Raw genomic sequence first — 18,485 nt, forward strand, 5'->3', positions numbered from 1 at the left:
TTTAATAAAATAAAATGTCACATTAAATTTATAATTGTTTTATTATTTTTTTTATAAATATTACATCTAGTTACAAAAAAATTTAATTATTTTCCTAAACATGAAGATTTTAATCACCTAAAATAGTCAAAAACTAAAATAACCTATTAAAATAATAACTTTCCAAACACCCACCAAATACAGGTTATGTTTGGCATTAATTATTTTAATTACTTTAATTATAAAAAATAAAATATAATAATAAAATAAAATATTATATCTAAATTATAATTATTTTATTTTTTTCTAAAAAAAATTATTTCAAATTAGACTTTTTAATCTCAAATTAAAATAATTAAAAAATCAAAAAATTAAAATTAAAAAACCAACCTCCCAAACGAAGGGAGAGACCGAGAGAGAGATGGAAAAGGCAAAGGAAGAAGAGAGGGAAGGTGAGAGAACAAAAAAAGTCATCAATTGTTTTGAAAATTCAACTGCTCTAAATTCTCCAATTCCTTTTCACCAAATCCCTCAAGAATAAAAACCCACCTCCCAAACCCTTCATCCTTCAGTACCCAGATCTCATTTTCATCTGATTTCTCTCAAATTGCCTTTGCATCCGATCCATCTCTCATGCCTTTCCAATTGTGTTTTTGGCTTTTTTTGCAACAAGAACAAATCAAATTCTTCACCTGTTTGTATAAAAATCTGCTCTTATCAGTCTTGTTCAGTCTTGTTGTAGCCTTTAATTCTTCTCTCTTTCTCTCTGTCACAATTTTATTCTGATTGTTTTAATTACCCCTTCCTTTCTTTAAAGTCTCCCGGTTCAATTTCAAATTTTCAAACCCATTTCATTAAATTCAGCTCCTTTCACAAACCCAACTATTTTCCCACACTTTCCAGGAAAAACAAATAATTTTCTCCACAAGTGGACTCTTCCTGTTTCTCTTAGCCTCTCGACTTCAAATTCCCATCTTGATCTGCCTAACTTGTTGGCAATTGAGCCATGGGAATTCAAAAAGACACAGTCAAATTCAATGTTCGAGGCAAGATCTTCGAAACCACAGCAACAACACTTGCCAATGCCGGCCGAAATTCCCTCTTCGGCGCAATGTTCGACGAGAATTGGAACCTCCAAACCCACAATTTCGATGAATACTTCATCGATCGAAACCCGGATTGCTTTGCAGTCCTCCTAGACCTACTCAGAATAGGGGAGCTCTGTATCCCCTCCAACATCCCTGAAAAGCTCATCCACAGAGAAGCCCTGTTTTACGGCCTCCTCGACCATGTCCGGACTGCGAAATGGGGCCAAATCGATGGCAACAGGCTCTGGTTTTCGCAGTCTGTGACAGGCCAAGCACCTGGCGACGGCACCGCCATCCGGGCCGGCCCGGATGGCGGGTGCTGTGCAGTACGTGGTAGTATGGTACATGTCTATGATTGGATGCTAGAAGAGCACCCCCCCAATCAATCTTGACTACCAGAGAGTTAATGATGTTGGTTGTATCGATTCGGATACTGTCGTGGTCACCACGTGTGAGCGGTTAGGCCGCGGCGGTGGCGGGATGGGTCAATTTAGTGCAGGAACAGGGGAGCTCAGGCATAGATTTCAAGTCACTCATGATGATCAAATGAAAAGCTACACAGCTGGTACTTTGAGTTTTAGCTCAGATTACAAGGTTTTAAGTAGTTGTAAAGGTAGGAGCAATGAGTATGGGATTGGTGTTTGGGACCAAATCACTGGAAAACAGATTGATTTTTACTATGAGCCAATTGGGTGGTCACTTGGTGAGGCTGATAGGCTGCAATTTTTACATGGCACTAACTGTTTGTTAGTTGCAACTCTGTTTCCTAGGAAGGACAACTGTTACATCAGTCTGTTGGATTTTAGGGATAAAAGTATGGTTTGGTCTTGGTCTGACGTCGGAGCTCCGGCAACCGACGAGAGACGGGTCTGGGATGCCATAGCAATGGAGGAGACCGGATCAATATGCGTGGTGAACGAGTACGAGGATTTGGGGTTCATGGACTTGAGGAGTAGTGGTGGAAGTGTGAGGTGGTGCTCAAGGAGCCGGTTGATGAAGGGGAAGATGCCCGAGGAACCGTGTTACCCCAAACTCGCATTGCATGATGGGCAGCTTTTTTTGTCGATGAATGATAGTATTTCAGTGTTTTGTGGTCCGGATTGGGTATTAACATCGAGGCTTCGCCAGAGTTATGGTGGATCAATTTGTGATTTTTCTATGGGTGGTGATAGGCTTTTTGCTCTTCATAGTGAGGAGAATGTGTTTGACATGTGGGAGACGCCACCAGCGCCGATCACTTAATTGTGTGTTTTTTTATTTTGATCTTAATTGATTTTCTAGCCTTTTTTTTTCTTTAAATTTGTAGAAGATGGAGTTGAAGGTGATGCGTATAGGTTAGAAGTTTAGAGTATGTGCTGTGTGTAAATCACAAAGTAATGAAACTGATTGCTCAACTATCATAATTTGAAATCTTTGTTTCCCTCCACAAATGCATTTACAGGTTAAGGATCTACTTGCACAGTTGCATTTATTGTCATGTATTTTTCTTCTTTATTTTGCTTTTTTTTGTTTTGTGTAGTACAAGGCACTCATTCTCTTTTGGACCTTATTTTCTTTTGAACCCTAGCTTTTACAAAGTTGATTCCTCTTCTTATTCCCCAGAGAGAGAGAGAGCAGTTCAACTGCTTCGGTGGTGGTACTGTTCACGGGCCAAAAACCAGCAGTAGAATACTCCAAATCTGATCTCCACCGTCCAGAATTTAGAGTCTTGAGTTGTGAACTCACCTACCAAATTTCAGCTCAATCGGACCACAGATTCTTGTTGATCGGATCGCTTGATTACTGCTGGACAGAATTTCTCCTCTCCTCTCTGTTTTGGTGGCAGCTTCTACGTCTCTTTTTGTGTACAGAGAAAGGGTTTGTAATCCTAAACTTATGGGCCAGATCTTTTCAAAAAAACATAACCTCTCCATGTGGGCTTTGGAATTCACATGGGCTTACTAAATGTTTTGGGCCTTCCTCCACATAGGATGGAAACCCAACCCAACACTCACTTGGAAAAAAGTTGGTAGGGTTTGCTTTGCTTTCATTCCAGTTTGATGTGTCAGTTTGTGAACTATATGCAAGATCACATATACATTGAATCTTTCTCTTGAGCGTTTTGGGGGCACCAAATCTACATATGATCACAACCACATCAACAAATCATGACTACTTTCTTTTTAATGTCTTTACCATTCAAGCAGTCATCCTTTGTTCAAGGGCCCCTTTCCTTTTGTCAATTTTTTATGACACTAAACTAAGAGGACTATCATTTATACTGTATTTGGTTGGAGGATTTTGAAAGGGATTTAGATAGGGAAAAGGAAAAGATAGGTGAAATGTGAATAAAGCATGCCTATATTTCACATAGTTTCATATACCTTTTCTTTTTCCCTTTCCTTTTCCAAATCCCTCTCCAAATCCTCTAACCAAATACAGCATTAGGATTGGCCTAGTGGATAAAACGCTCCCTTATCAGCTATGATGCTCATATTGGAGTTTGACCACATCACTAAGGGTTGACCTAATAGATGAAGTGCTCTCTTATCAAGTGTGATGCCCAAATTTGAGTCTTACCATTACATAAATTACTTAGTGCACGAGACTTGTACTATAGTGAGATTTGAGAAATATAATATGTACACAATGTTACTTCTAATTTTGGAGAAACTATATTATTTCTATGACTCAAACCCACGTTATGAGTGACGTTAACAACAAGTCTTACTGTTGAGCCAAACTGTCCTTTTGTTATATTTAAAAATAAAAAATAAAAGATTAAAACTAATAAGGCTCCCTCTATCCTTGTGCAACTTTGAAATATTCATCAAACTGTAGTAGATTAAATTATGTTCGAACTCCTACAAAAGGAACAAATCCCAATTTAATCAGAGCCCCACGAAGATATATAAAACTCATTTTGTATTGACTCTCTCAAAGACCAGCAGTTTTTCAACTAAACAATAGAAAAACAAGCCAACTCTAGTGAATTTAAAAAATTTCTTTCATTAATGTTGATAATAAATTATGCTAAAATATGATTGGCTTAGTTCAAGTCAAAAGATTTGTTAGCATTGCACCTATATACAATTCAATAGCATGAATATTTTAATTAAAAAAAACAACTCTGGAAGGAGAAATCATTGTCTCACAGCAAATGGTTCCAAACAATGTATCTTACATTTTGTATATATATAAATTCATAAGTTGAGAGTTCTAATACCAGATCAATCTCTGCAAAAAACAATATTAAAATCCAACATTTACCGATAATGTCGCGAGAAAGTTTTGTAATCCAACAAATAATTCACGCTCAATGGGCAAAATTTAGAAGTTGTGCCCGAATCACAACACGAAGCTTCCTACAATGCTTCTTGTTAGGTTTTATTTCTTGGCAATCCCGTTTGACAAAACTCCTTTGAGTTGTAATTTTATTCGCATTTTTATTTCAGTGAGGCTATGAGTTGTTAGTTGCGAATCCAACCCGAATCAAGCATTTCAGAGAAGTTTGTGATGATAAAGCTTTCAAGATTGCCACTTCGCTGATTATGACGGGGATCGAGCTGCCCGGTCAGCTCGCGGGGGTCCAGGGGGCAGCGCCACGGCGGGGTCGAGGGGCAGCGCCCCCGAAGCAAAATGCAAAAATGCATTCAAAGTTGCCATTCGATCATGTTTTATTTTTCCAGATTTTCCAGTTTTGGCCTGTCCGCTCGAGCGGGACATCGGGCGCTCGAGCGTGGATTGGAAGCTCTCAGCATCTCTGCAGTCGCCTGTAAAAATACTGGAAGGTATGATTTTACGCTCGAGCGGATGCTCCTACGCTCGAGCGCATCTCAGTTTATTCGCACGCAGTTTTTGGTCAGTCCGCTCGAGCGGGCTGTGTTGAGCTCGAGCGGAGATCGCGGGACAGATTCTATAAATTCGCGTGTTGGGTCAGATTTTAGGATAACTGCTCCAGATCTTCTTTTTAGTTTCTAGGGTTTATATCTGGGGATACTTTGGGAGTTTTCTTTGATGTTTTTATTGAGTATTCAACTCATGATCTAAAGAGAGTACATCAAAGGTTTGTTTGTTATACACAAAAGAGAGGGTTATTCTTCAGTTGTGGATTCTGAAGAATTCGAGCCTGAAGCTTTGGTGGAATCCGGAGTGGCTCATCAGAAAGACAATTCCGTGGTGAAGATGGGGTTGGAAGAGGCACATAGAGGTTGGTTCAATTAGGCGTTGTGGATTCGCTAGGTAATTGAGAGTATACCTGTGTAATTCCTTTAATTCTTCTTAGTGGATTGTTCTTGTGGCTGTTGCCCGTGGTTTTTTGATCACAGTTGGAGGTGTCCAATTGTGGTTTTTTCCACGTTAAATCGCTGTGTCTCTTTGTCTTGATTGTTTGATTGTTTGATTGGGATTGTTATATTCTGCTTAAAATTGATACATAATCACAAATCAACATCTAGGGGATTTCTAGATTTTTCAATTGGTATCAGAGCGGGTCGTTCTTTTTTTTGTTAAAAAAAAAATAAAAAATAGAATTCTTTTAGAACGAGATCTTGTTTGATTTGTGATAATGGATACAATTCGTGAAGGAAATTCTATGGTTCGACCACCCCTACTTGACGGATCCAATTATCCTTTTTGGAAAGCTCGGATGAGATCTTTTTTAAAATCTATTGATGAAAAAGTTTGGCAATCCGTCATGAATGGGTGGACTGAACCAACAATTACTGTTGATGGAGTTACAATCCCCAAACCAATTGATCAGTGGGACACAACTGATTACCAAAATAGTAGCTGGAATAGTAAAGCTATCAATTCACTCTTTTGCGCTGTCACACCTGACGAATTTAGTCGTATTTGTAATTGTGAAGTCGCAAAAGAGGCTTGGGATATCTTACAAACTATTCATGAGGGCACTCCTTCTGTTAAACGCTCAAAACTTCAAAGGCTCACATCTAGTTTCGAAAACCTTTCAATGAAAGATAGTGAGACCTTTGATGAATTTTATGCGAAGTTGAGTGACATTGTAAATTCCAGCTTCAATTTAGGTGAAAAAATTCCAGAATCCAAAATTGTGGGAAAAATTTTGAGATCCTTGCCCGATCGGTTCCAACCAAAAGTTACGGCTATTGAGGAGGCTCAAGATGTTGACAACCTCAAGCTGGATCAGTTGGTTGGAAATCTCCAAACTTATGAGGCACACAGGAATTTCAAACAGAAACAAAAAGATATTGCTTTTAGTAGTGCTCATAAAGTTAGAGAGGATTCTGATGAGGATTGTGATATAGATTCCAAGATTATGGCTGCTTTTGTTAAACAATTTAAAAAATCTTTTTTTTTTAAAAAGAATCCTAATCTTTTGGAATCTACTCATTCTCATAAATCTAAAGGCAAAGATAAACTCAAAATTAATCCTATAGCCAAGAAGGAGAAAGGAAAGATACAAGAGAACTCTGAAAGACTCCAATGCTATGAATGCCAAGGATTTGGCCATTTTGCTCAAGAATGCCCCACTCGTTTGAAGAAGAAGAAAGCCCTTGCCATCACTTGGGATGATGAATCTGAATCTGATGAAGAGGAAAGTGACAATGAAGGTCAAGGCGAAGAGGGTCATAAACAATTTCTTGCTTTCATGGCGGCTTCTGAAGTTGAAGGACAAACAGATTCTCCAAAGAGGTCAGTTGAGAATATCACCGATGATGAATCCTCGGAGAGCGATCATGAAGAGCTTGAGCAAGCCTATGAAAAGTTGTATAAGGAGTCTCTTAAGTTATTCAAATTGAATGACAAACTCACAAAGAAACTCAAAGCATGTGAATGTGAGAATGTCAAACTTAAGGAGGAGATTTCCGAGGCCAGGATTAATGCCATTAAGGTAGCTGATGATCGACAAGTTCTTTGTGCAAAATTGTTGACTTGTGAGACAGAGAGGAATGAGCTGCTGCAAACCCATGCCATGTATGAAGAAAAGATTGAATCTCTCGAGATGTCACAAGTTGCTTTGGAAGAACTAATGATCAAGAAAGAGAAAGAGCTCAAGAGTGCTATGGCTACCATTGGTCTTTGGAACAAAGGATCAAAGACTTTGGAGGATATCATTGGGTCTCAACACATGAGTTGTGACAAGAGTGGCATTGGCTTTGGTGGTAAGAAAGAGCAAAAACAGAGTGCTTCAACATCTCATGATACAAGAACTCAAGGAAAGGGAGAACAAAAAATCCAACAAAAGGATGGACTTCTCAAACTTCCTAGAGTTGGTAAGGTAAAAGAAAAGAAGGTACACCCTGTTTTTATTTGTCATCATTGTGGTATGCATGGTCATATTCGCCCTTATTGTTATAAGTTGCATGGGAGAGTGCCTCAAAAGGGTAGAAATTTGAATACTTGTTGGGTTAGGAGACAGCCTTACATGTCTAGGCGGAATACCAAGATTCATGCGGGTGTTCACTACACCACGACACTTACCAAGACCGCTAGACCTGATTTTGTTAAGACCAAAAAGATTTGGGTGAGAAAAGTTGACTTGTGTTAATTTGTTTGGTCGTTTTAGTTTATAGGTTTTTGTGTGTTTTTTTTGGGTCTTTTAATGTGTGCTTGTTTGTTTTTTGTCTTGCTTTGGTTAAAAAAAAAAAAATTGAAAAAAAAAAAAAGAAAAATTCCAAAAAGATTTTCTTAGTATGGTTTTGCAAGCTTGAAATTTTTGAGTGGTCCTTGGTACATATTGGAATTGATGAGAAAATCCATTACATGTTAATATGTGTGTGCTTTCTGTGGTCATTACTCATTTTGGAGTGTGTGTTTTTTGATTAGTATGTCTCATTCTGTACACACTCTTGGATTAGCAAATTTTGGAGTCTTCCGCCTTAGTGATTATTTTTTTTTTTTTTTTGGACTTCTGGCATTGATCTTTTGCATCTCTAAAGGAATTGACCTATACTAGCATATCTTGGGTGATGTTGAGTCTCTTAACCACCTACCATCTTTTTTGCACCTCCATGGCTTTCCCCTCCATTCTTTGCAGTCCAGCCATGAGGAAAAGGCTACCTCAGAGTCACCAACCAGGCCATCATTATTATATCCATGCTTCTCTGGTTCGGTTTCCATACTCTTGAGCGTGTCAGCCACCAATGATTGTGCAAAAGAAAAAGAAAAAGAAAGAGAAGAAGACAAAATATACAAAAGAAAGAAAAAAATGTGCAAAAGAAAGAAAAAAAAAAAAGAGAAAAAAAAAAGATTCATTGATTGAGGGGGAGCCTCCGCCTTTACTCACCAAATACCCCTTGATTCCTAGTGGTTTGACTTTCCTTTGTCGTGCTTAAGATTCTCTTGTCAGAGGTCCAGCTTTCATATCACTACTAGGATTGAATCTAGTGTTTGTCGAACTCCAAGAGTCACACACACACTTTTATCATGGGATCTATGCTTTTCACAAAATACATCACTTTCTTTCATGAGAAATCTTCTACAGACTGTGCACATTGTGTTTTCTTGTAATGGTGCTTCTTGGATAATCTTATGTGTTTTAAGGTACTAATCTGAAATTCCTTACTTGCTCCACCATATTATTTTTATCATTCTCCTCTTGATTCACTGTTTTTCAATGTTTGTGGTTGCTTTTAGTGAGGGGGAGTTTGGTTCATCTTGATTTGGGTGTGTAAGTGAGTTTGGTTTTTCATTGCAAGAGTTGTTTAGCATGAACACTTTGTTGTCTGATAAGGGAGATTGGCTATATGTTTTGCATGTTGCTATACACTATTTGCCCTTCTTGTATGTTCATGGTTTTTACATCGTCATATCATTGCTTGTGGGGTTTATGATCTTGCTTTTGTTGTTTGAGAGTTGTTGTTCATGAGTCTTAGTTTTCATCTATTCTTGTTTTCCATCTCATGTTTCAAGATAATCATGTCATATGTCTATTGCTTTTTCATATACTATTGTGGGACTAATAGCTGTTTTGGAGATTGTGGCACTAATAACTATTTTGCAGATCAAGACCTTGAAAAAAGAAGTTGGTTTTTGTTGGCTGTAATGGGTTGGGGTGTTTAGGATTTTATTTGTTAGGTGTGTTTTGTCACGGCATTGCCAAAGGGGGAGATTGTTAGGTTTTATTTCTTGGCAATCCCGTTTGACAAAACTCCTTTGAGTTGTAATTTTATTCGCATTTTTATTTCAGTGAGGCTATGAGTTGTTAGTTGCGAATCCAACCCGAATCAAGCATTTCAGAGAAGTTTGTGATGATAAAGCTTTCAAGATTGCCACTTCGCTGATTATGATGGGGATCGAGCTGCCCGGTCAGCTCGCGGGGGTCCAGGGGGCAGCGCCACGGCGGGGTCGAGGGGCAGCGCCCCCGAAGCAAAATGCAAAAATGCATTCAAAGTTGCCATTCGATCATGTTTTATTTTTCCAGATTTTCCAGTTTTGGCCTGTCCGCTCGAGCGGGACATCGGGCGCTCGAGCGTGGATTGGAAGCTCTCAGCATCTCTGCAGTCGCCTGTAAAAATACTGGAAGGTATGATTTTACGCTCGAGCGGATGCTCCTACGCTCGAGCGCATCTCAGTTTATTCGCACGCAGTTTTTGGTCAGTCCGCTCGAGCGGGCTGTGTTGAGCTCGAGCGGAGATCGCGGGACAGATTCTATAAATTCGCGTGTTGGGTCAGATTTTAGGATAACTGCTCCAGATCTTCTTTTTAGTTTCTAGGGTTTATATCTGGGGATACTTTGGGAGTTTTCTTTGATGTTTTTATTGAGTATTCAACTCATGATCTAAAGAGAGTACATCAAAGGTTTGTTTGTTATACACAAAAGAGAGGGTTATTCTTCAGTTGTGGATTCTGAAGAATTCGAGCCTGAAGCTTTGGTGGAATCCGGAGTGGCTCATCAGAAAGACAATTCCGTGGTGAAGATGAGGTTGGAAGAGGCACATAGAGGTTGGTTCAATTAGGCGTTGTGGATTCGCTAGGTAATTGAGAGTATACCTGTGTAATTCCTTTAATTCTTCTTAGTGGATTGTTCTTGTGGCTGTTGCCCGTGGTTTTTTGATCACAGTTGGAGGTGTCCAATTGTGGTTTTTTCCACGTTAAATCGCTGTGTCTCTTTGTCTTGATTGTTTGATTGTTTGATTGGGATTGTTATATTCTGCTTAAAATTGATACATAATCACAAATCAACATCTAGGGGATTTCTAGATTTTTCACTTCTTTTTTTTTTTTTTTTGAAGCATGCAGTTAATTTGAACCAGAAAGGAGAAGAACAACAAATAAGAAAGAATGAATGGACAACATGAGGCACATCAACGAATCAAGCATAATCAGGCATTGCAATTTTGCTCAAAGGCAAGTTCGTTGAAAGGTGATGTAATTTGCTCCTTGTTGTGAGCGTGGCATATTGTCAATATGGTCTTCATTAGATGCCAATTCCAAGTAGGCTCGTTCAGATACTGTTGGTGACAAGAAAAACCAGATAGATGAAAAGAACAAGTTTGTCATCATCATTAGGGAACTTATGGACACCATTGTGATTATTTGTAATTATTTATTTTTTGTGTGCGCGCGCATTTGTGTATGGAGAAGGGAGTGCTTCATGATTCATTCAAAGGATGGAATGTGCTTTTTAATGTTAACAGAAATAAAAAGGAGCAAGTTCAAACATGAAATAAAGAAATGGAAATGGAACATAATATTCAGGCATAGTGCTATATTTTGAGAAAGAATTTCAAGAGATTCATTTGTGTTGAAATATCAAACAAATAAAAAATTTGACGAATTTAAAATTGACACAAATGCATATAGAAGCATTCAAAATAGACAAGGAAGATTTTTACCCACCCAAAAGTGAAAACCCAACCATGGCATTATCCAGAACTAGATTCATCCTATGATCCCCATCTGATAGACAATCAGCAGCAATCCAATGGTGATGAATGCAAAAACACAAGCCAAGATTATCTTCATCCTCTTAACTTCATTTGGCTTGAACTTTGTTTTTGTATTGAAGTGCCATGTCAGCTTATTAACATGCTTAGTAATGTTAATGTAAACACATCATGAAATTCGACTGCTTAAAAAAATCAGTAATAATACACTAGGAGACAAGTTGCAATTCTAGTAATATCATAATGCTTCATTCATTTGCTTTAACAGTGAGCCATAGACATCCAAGGCTGAAATGGGACATAGCCACATATAATGGCCTTCTGTAAAACTGGAGATGAATCAAACTCCTCTGTCCAAACAAGTTGCCAAACTGTATCTTCAAACAACATAGAATGATAAGGAATACAAATGTGAATTTACAGAATGTAGAAGTGAAGATGAAGGATACATGCATAAATGTGCACATGGACTGTATGCATTATACACATTGATGTGCAAGTAAATGTATGGTTCCAAACACAATCATTTCAGGGAAAGAGAATAACAACCAACGCCTTTGCTTAGCTACTATAACTTCTTGATTAAATCCTTCTTTCATCCACATTTTCAAGAATGATTTGTGTGCACAATCATGGCCTATAACAACGAACTTAACAATGGAGAGAAGAAAAAAAAATTAGAGATTTGGCTGGATGTACAGAAGGACATATTACTCATGGAAAGCAATGCCGTGACAACTACAGTCCCCGTCCATGCCCAAGCTAGAGGTAGTAGAAACCATGGGGCTTTGGAGATCATGGAAAGCCCCAAGACATTAAGAAGTGGCAGATATTAAAAAAGACTTCCATGCTTTCACATCATCAATCTCAAACACTTTAAACAAATTTTAAGCAGAAAAAAGACTTTAGAAAGCCACAAAAACTAAATACTGATCAGTTTTGCATTTGCAAACTAGCATGTACATGAGACAGGGGTATCTTTTGTAATTTATTTTGGACATGTTCCAAAACTTCTCTCTCAAAATGATGGAAAGAACAAAGAACTGAATGAAGGAAAACAACAAATGAGAAATTAAAAGTTTGTTATAGAAACCAACTCTCAGTTTCAACATTCAAGATTTGATTTGGTTCGCTAATAATTAAAGTGAACGAGTCTTTTTAATTTATATGAATTAGAAAACAAAATATTTTGCTGAGGAATGAAATTGACTTAGGGGAAGGATCAAGACTGAATTTTAGCCAAATCAATTTGTGGGAAAGGAAATATAAGCTTTATATTCACTTCATTTTTAAAAATCAATGAAGATATTACAATGTGACATTATCAATGTGGTGCTCCCAATAAATGAGGAATCCTAAAACACGCTAGGTGGGTCATTCTTTGTCTCCCAACTACCTAATCAAGGAGATGTAGAACTTTCATGGATATTTATAGAAATTTTCTAATTTTATTTATTTATTTTAATTTATAGTTTGATTAGAATTTTACTATATTTAGTTTCTTCCTCTAGGAATTCTAATTACAAAATAATTTTATGATTTAGTTTCCCACTGTGAATTAGTGTTTCTAGCCTATAAATATTAGGTCTTTGCATTGTAATCATTAACTTTGAATTATTGATATTGAGTATTAGGTTGTGGCAGTTTTTGTTTGGAAAAGTCTGGGAACCCACACATATCCATCTAGAATTTTCTGATGAAAATTAAATTTGTGTAGTGTAGTGCCTATATGTAAAATACATTTGAACCACAAGATAATAATTATAGATAATTTTTGAATAGTTACGTTTGGGTTTGTAATATGGTTTTGTTAAGGATGTAGCCTTGTTCTTCTTTTCCTTTGCTTCTCTCTCTTCTCTTTTCTTAAGGTGTTCTGCATGACAAGGTAGGCCAACATTGTCCCATTGGTTAGGTTTTCCGTAATGTCATTGGTTAGGAGCACCATGTGGACAATATCACATGATTCTTTAGGTTTATTGAATAATTACACCTATTATTTTGGCACTATATTTAACATTTGTTTAAAATGCAACAGTTTGCTCTCTTTAGTGTGATTCAATGAATTCTTCATCCGGATGTTGATAATTATCTTTCGTTTGTTTTGATCATGTTCAATATTTTAGTTCTAATGTGTTTCTGTAACTATTATCAGTTTTGCTTAACCTACTTATTTAGCAGTCCAACATCATTCATTTGATTTTAATATCTTGCAAAATATTTAACTAGAAATCTTAGCCTCTATCTTTCCCTCAAAATCGACATCAACTGGAATAAAATTGTCCATTTACCCATCATGCCATTTTTATTTTAAAATTGTCCAACTCATTTGTAATTTTTCCACAAAAAAAAAAAAAAAAAAAAGGACACCACCAATTGATTTTTCCTGAATAAAAGATTACTAAACTGTCCATTTTTACCCATCATGCCATTTTTGTCCAAAACCTTGTCCACCAAATACCCTATCTCCCTTATCATCCTTTAACTGAAATTGAAAATACATCTACAGTTGTCTTAATCAATAAGCTTATAAGTTGCCAATTAATTTCAATACATCATAGGCCTCTACAGTAAGCTGCAGCATGTCACCCCACATTCAATCCCATTGTGACCTATCTCAATAAAATTGCAGATCCACCTTTCCCATTGTAACACAAAAGGTCACTGTAGTTCAACCAATTTGAAACAACTGATACCATAACATAACTACTTTTTTTCTTCAAATTTAAAAACAATGATACATGCTAACTAATTGAATACAAAAGCAACTTGAGTAATTTGTTTGAGCAAAAATAGTTCAAATTTCTCCCACTTGCATATAGGTCTTATTCCATGTAGGGATGGCTATTTTCCCCCACCCCCACATCTCTCGCCTACCTTGCCCCAATGAAGAAGTAGGGCAAGGGACAAGTTTCGCTTCCCCACCTTGTTCTAACGCACCCTTGCCTTGTTTGTATTTACTAAATAAACATATTTATATGTATAATATATATATATATATATACAAATGGGCAAATTACAAAAATATATATATATATATATTTAAACCCCACTAATGTTACTTCTGTGTCACAATTTAGCCTCTCTATCCATCTCCCTTTGATTGAACTAACGAAAATCTGGGCAAAATTTTCAGATTCAAACCCACATGTTCAAGTCCTTGTAACTCACATGTTCAAGCCCTTATATCTCCCTTTGTCGAAACTTTGTTTTGCCTCATTGTCGCTTCGTTAGATTCACCTTATGGCCTAATTTTTATTCCACCATCATACGCCTTGTTCCATCTCTTTTTACGTGTCATTAAAGCTCCAAAAGTTAGCCAAAAATAAATTTTTTCTTTCTTTTTTCCGAATTCAAACTTACATGTTCATGCCCTTATATCTTCCTCGTCGTAACTCCGTTTCGCCTCATTTTTAAGTCATTGGATTCACCGCATGACCTAGTTTTCGTTTCAATCCTCATACACCTTATTCTACCTCTTTTTACGTGTTGTCTTAACTTCGAAAATTGGCCAAAAATAAAATTTTTCTCTTCTTTTTTTTTTGTTGCCAAATTTCGGAGCTCCAATGGCATACAAAAAGAGATAGAATAAGGCATATGAAGGGTGGAATGAAAACTAGGCCATCAGATGAATCCAGCAATGCAAAAAATGAGATGAAACGGAACTACAACGAGGGAGATACAAGAATTTGAACATATGGGTTTGAATGGAAAAAAAGATGGAGAGAAAATCTTATTTTTGGCCAACTTTTTGAGCTTCAATGACAAGCAAAAATAGGTGGAATAAGGTGTATGAGGGGTCCAATGACGTGAAAATGAGGTGAAACAGAGTTTTGATGAAGGAGATACAAAGGTTTGAACATGTGGGTTTGAATCTAAAATTTTGTTTAGATTTCCATTAGTTCAATCAGACGGAGATGGACGGAGGAGGGGCTAAATTGTGACACGGAAATAACATCAGGGTTTTAATTGTTACAATTGAAATCCTCGGATTTAAATTGAAAAACACGTAAAATCCTGAGATTTTTTTTTTTTGTAATTTTCCCTGTATATATATATATATTACTTAATTTTTTATCATATGATAAAATCAAAATTTAAAATATTTTACGTAGTATTCAATTTTACTCATTTATTTTTCATCTTACATTTTAAGTTTTATATTATCTATCATTTTTATTAATATTTTAATTTTTAAATTATAAAATTAAGAGTTAATACCTAAAAGTCTTATTTACAAATGTTATGGTAGTTCAAGTCCTATTTAAGATTTTTTGAACCAATAAGTCATATTTAATAAAATTGAGAATATTATTAGTTTTTCTAAAATTTTAAAACTAAGAACATTATCAATTTTGCATAGTAATGTTCCAGATAATTGTTTCACTAATTGATGAAAAAAATAGAGTATGATATTAAATGTTTTTTGCCCTTCTACTTATTAGTGTAATTCAACTATTTAACAAAACTGACAACATTAATATTTTTTTTTCCAGTTTTAAAACAGAGAACATTATCAGTTTTTTTTTTTTAATTTTTAATTTTTTTTCTTTTTAAGTTTTGCACATCAATGTTCCATCATCATGCTCCTTTATAGACACAAAATTTCAAATTTTGCACAAAAATAAAATTTGTTTTTCAAATTTTTTTTTAAAAAAAACATCAGTTTTTTTTTTTTTTGCACACAATATTTTTTTTAATTTTTTTTTTAGTTTTTTCTGTTTGAAAGTTGATGTTTTAAAGTTTTAAAAATCAAAATAAATGTTAAATCTTTGTATTCTTTTATAGATAATCATAAATGATGAACAATCATTATTTGAAGGGTAATTCTGACTATTAAAAATTTAATGGGATTTGAAGGTCCAAAAAATCTTAGTTAGAACTTAATAGAGTATAAGTTCATAAATTAGAACTTGTGTAAATATTCCTAAAATTAACTTGCCTCCACCCTGCCCCCGCCATCAGCCATATTTCCATTTCAACATGTTGAGCCCGATCCATGTTTGTTGGGCTTCTTTTTTTGAAAATTTCTTTATATTAATTATGCACTGTTTTTAATATTCAAACACACAAATGAGTCAAAAAATAAATAAATAAATAATAATTCTACACAAAAACACCTTTTAACCTGTTGTACGCATCATATGCAACTTCATCTTCTGCAAATTTTAAAAAACAAACTGAAAACGAATTAGATCAAAATGAAAGACACCCAGTTGCAAACTAGAACACCACTAAGGTATGTTTGAGAACCTACTTAAATTAGTCAAAATAAGTTACTAACAAAAGTTTTTTTAAAAAAAAAAAAAATAAATAAAGGTTCCTTCCCATTCTCTTTTGGTAAAAAATCAAAAATCATTCCTAAACATTTCAATTTTTTTTCACCTCATATTATAGCGAGAAAACTAAAAGCATCACTTCCCAAACAAAGCCTAAGCAAACAACTAGCACATTGGCTTCTGTGGCGTCTCCCATTTATCAAACACATTCTGCGCATAGTGAAGAGCAAAAAGCCTATCACCACCAACCGAAAAATCACAGATTGAACCTCCATTGCTTCTGCCAAGCCTGGATGTCAGTACCCAATCTGGACCACAATACACCCAAATACTATGATTCATAGACAAGAAGAGCTGCCCATTATGAAATGCCAATTTTGAGTGACATGGTTCCTTCATCTTGAACTTCACTGTGGAGTTGTTTAATCACCACCTCACACTCATGTCAATACTCCTCAAATCCAAGAACCCAAAATCCCCACATTCATTCACTAGGCATATAGAATTAGTCTCCTCCATAGCTATGGCATCTCTAAACTGCCACTGGGTTGTCGGATAATCATCTTCATCGTCTTCATTGTTCGGCCAATGAGACCAGAGCTCGATCATGTTTTTAACTCTAAAATCCGACAAATTAATGAAACCTGTGCATGAGCTTCCCTGTTACTGCACTGAACAGACCCATCCGACCACCGCCAACGCTGACAACGATGGTCTCTGAACCGACCCAACCGACGTTGTAAACTCTCTGGTAATCGAGATTGATTGGTGGGTGTTCTTCGAGCATCCAATCATAGACGTGTACCATACTATCATGCACTACACAGCAGCCACCATCAGGGCTACCGCGCATGGCGGTGCCATTGCCAGGTGCTTGGCCCGTCACGGAGTGTGAAAATTGGAGTCTGTTGCTATCAAATTGGCCACATTTGGCAGAGCGGATGTTGTCGAGGAGGCCGTAGAATAGGGCTTCTCTGTGAAGGAGTTTTTCAAGGATGTTGGAGGGGATATACAGCTCCCCTGTTTCGAGGAGGTCGAGGAGTACTGCGAAACAATCTGGGTTCCGATCGATGAAGTAATTACCATCATCATCAGCTGAATTATAGGTTTCGAGGTTCCAATTCTTGTTGAACATTTTCTTGAAGAAGGAATTATGGCCAGCGTTGGCGAGGGTGGAGGTAGTGGTTTTGAATATTTTGCCACCAACGTTGAATTTTACTATTATGTTATTGTGAATTGCCATTGTTGAAACAAGAAAAAAAATTGTGCAGACCCAGATGGGAATTTGAAAACAGGCTTGGCATTAAATTTATATTTTAGTTTGTCCTTTCGAATTCTTGTATCAAGCTTCAACACTCAGCTTCCTGGGATTCTAAATTTTACTGTCTTTTTGAATTCCTATTTCAAACACTTCATATGTGTTTCCTTATACAGTTTCCCACCAAAAGCCATCACGATTATTGGGGAATCATTACCCCATACTATACATTGACAAGTTATGCCACAATTTGAACTTCTTCTTGATTTCAGTAAAATAAAATAAAAATAAAATGGTAAATTAGAAAATACAATTAGCGATGTGGAGGAAAAACAGAGTGTTTTTCTGAAATGGCCCAAAAGTCAAGTTGCTTGAAATCGAGTTTTAAGCATACCAAGAGGAAGGTCTAGACAAAAGAAGTCCAGACCCAAAAAAATAAGCCTAAACGAAGATTGGGGTGGAGCTTACGCGCCCTCTGAAATTAGTGAGTGAGGACCACTCTCGGACACGTACCACACGTTCGTCTAGAGATTGAAGATGAGCAACTTTCACCAAAGCCGAAGTGTTTAAATATTATTTGAGGGATAATAAATACAAAGTGTGACTTTGGCAGAGTAGATCAGACGCTGTAGTTTGTAATTGGTCAGGGGTTCAAAACCCCCCAGCTGCACCCAAAAAGTTAATATTTTTTAGTGGAATATTATGCAGTGGTGGCGTCAACACTGACGCAAGTAAACGGTGACTGACAGGTAAATAGAATATTCCTTTGGTATAAGAGAATATTCCCTGAGTTTTTGAAAATTGCAGAGAGTCCCAAATTTTTAGAAAATTGTGGTGTGACCCAACTTTCGGAAAGTTTTTCAATGAGGGCCCCGAAAGTCCAGCGAAGGTTGGTCCTAGCTAAACGAACCATTGTAGACGCAACCACGAGGTCTGAATTGTAAGATTTTGAAGGGTTTTTTGAAGATTGCCAAAACATGGGAGTTTGTCATCTTTAATAGCCGAAGGAAAGTTATCGGATGTTATGGAACGCTGC

At 36.5% G+C, this 18,485-nt stretch overlaps 2 pseudogenes across 1 annotated transcript; one reads left to right on the forward strand and one right to left on the reverse strand.

The window, feature by feature from the left end:
- The first annotated feature begins 397 nt into the window (after positions 1-397).
- Positions 398-2,497, forward strand: LOC114306423 (BTB/POZ domain-containing protein At2g24240 pseudogene; annotated as a pseudogene). Its single transcript, XR_014366466.1, has one exon. The product of XR_014366466.1 is annotated as a BTB/POZ domain-containing protein At2g24240 pseudogene (transcript).
- A 14,328-nt stretch (positions 2,498-16,825) lies between these two features.
- Positions 16,826-17,434, reverse strand: LOC145823757 (BTB/POZ domain-containing protein At4g30940 pseudogene; annotated as a pseudogene).
- Between the last annotated feature and the right edge of the window lie 1,051 nt (positions 17,435-18,485).

This window comes from Camellia sinensis, chromosome 4, assembly GCF_055761805.1.
Source record: "Camellia sinensis isolate YWXY chromosome 4, ASM5576180v1, whole genome shotgun sequence".
NCBI lineage: Eukaryota > Viridiplantae > Streptophyta > Magnoliopsida > Ericales > Theaceae > Camellia > Camellia sinensis.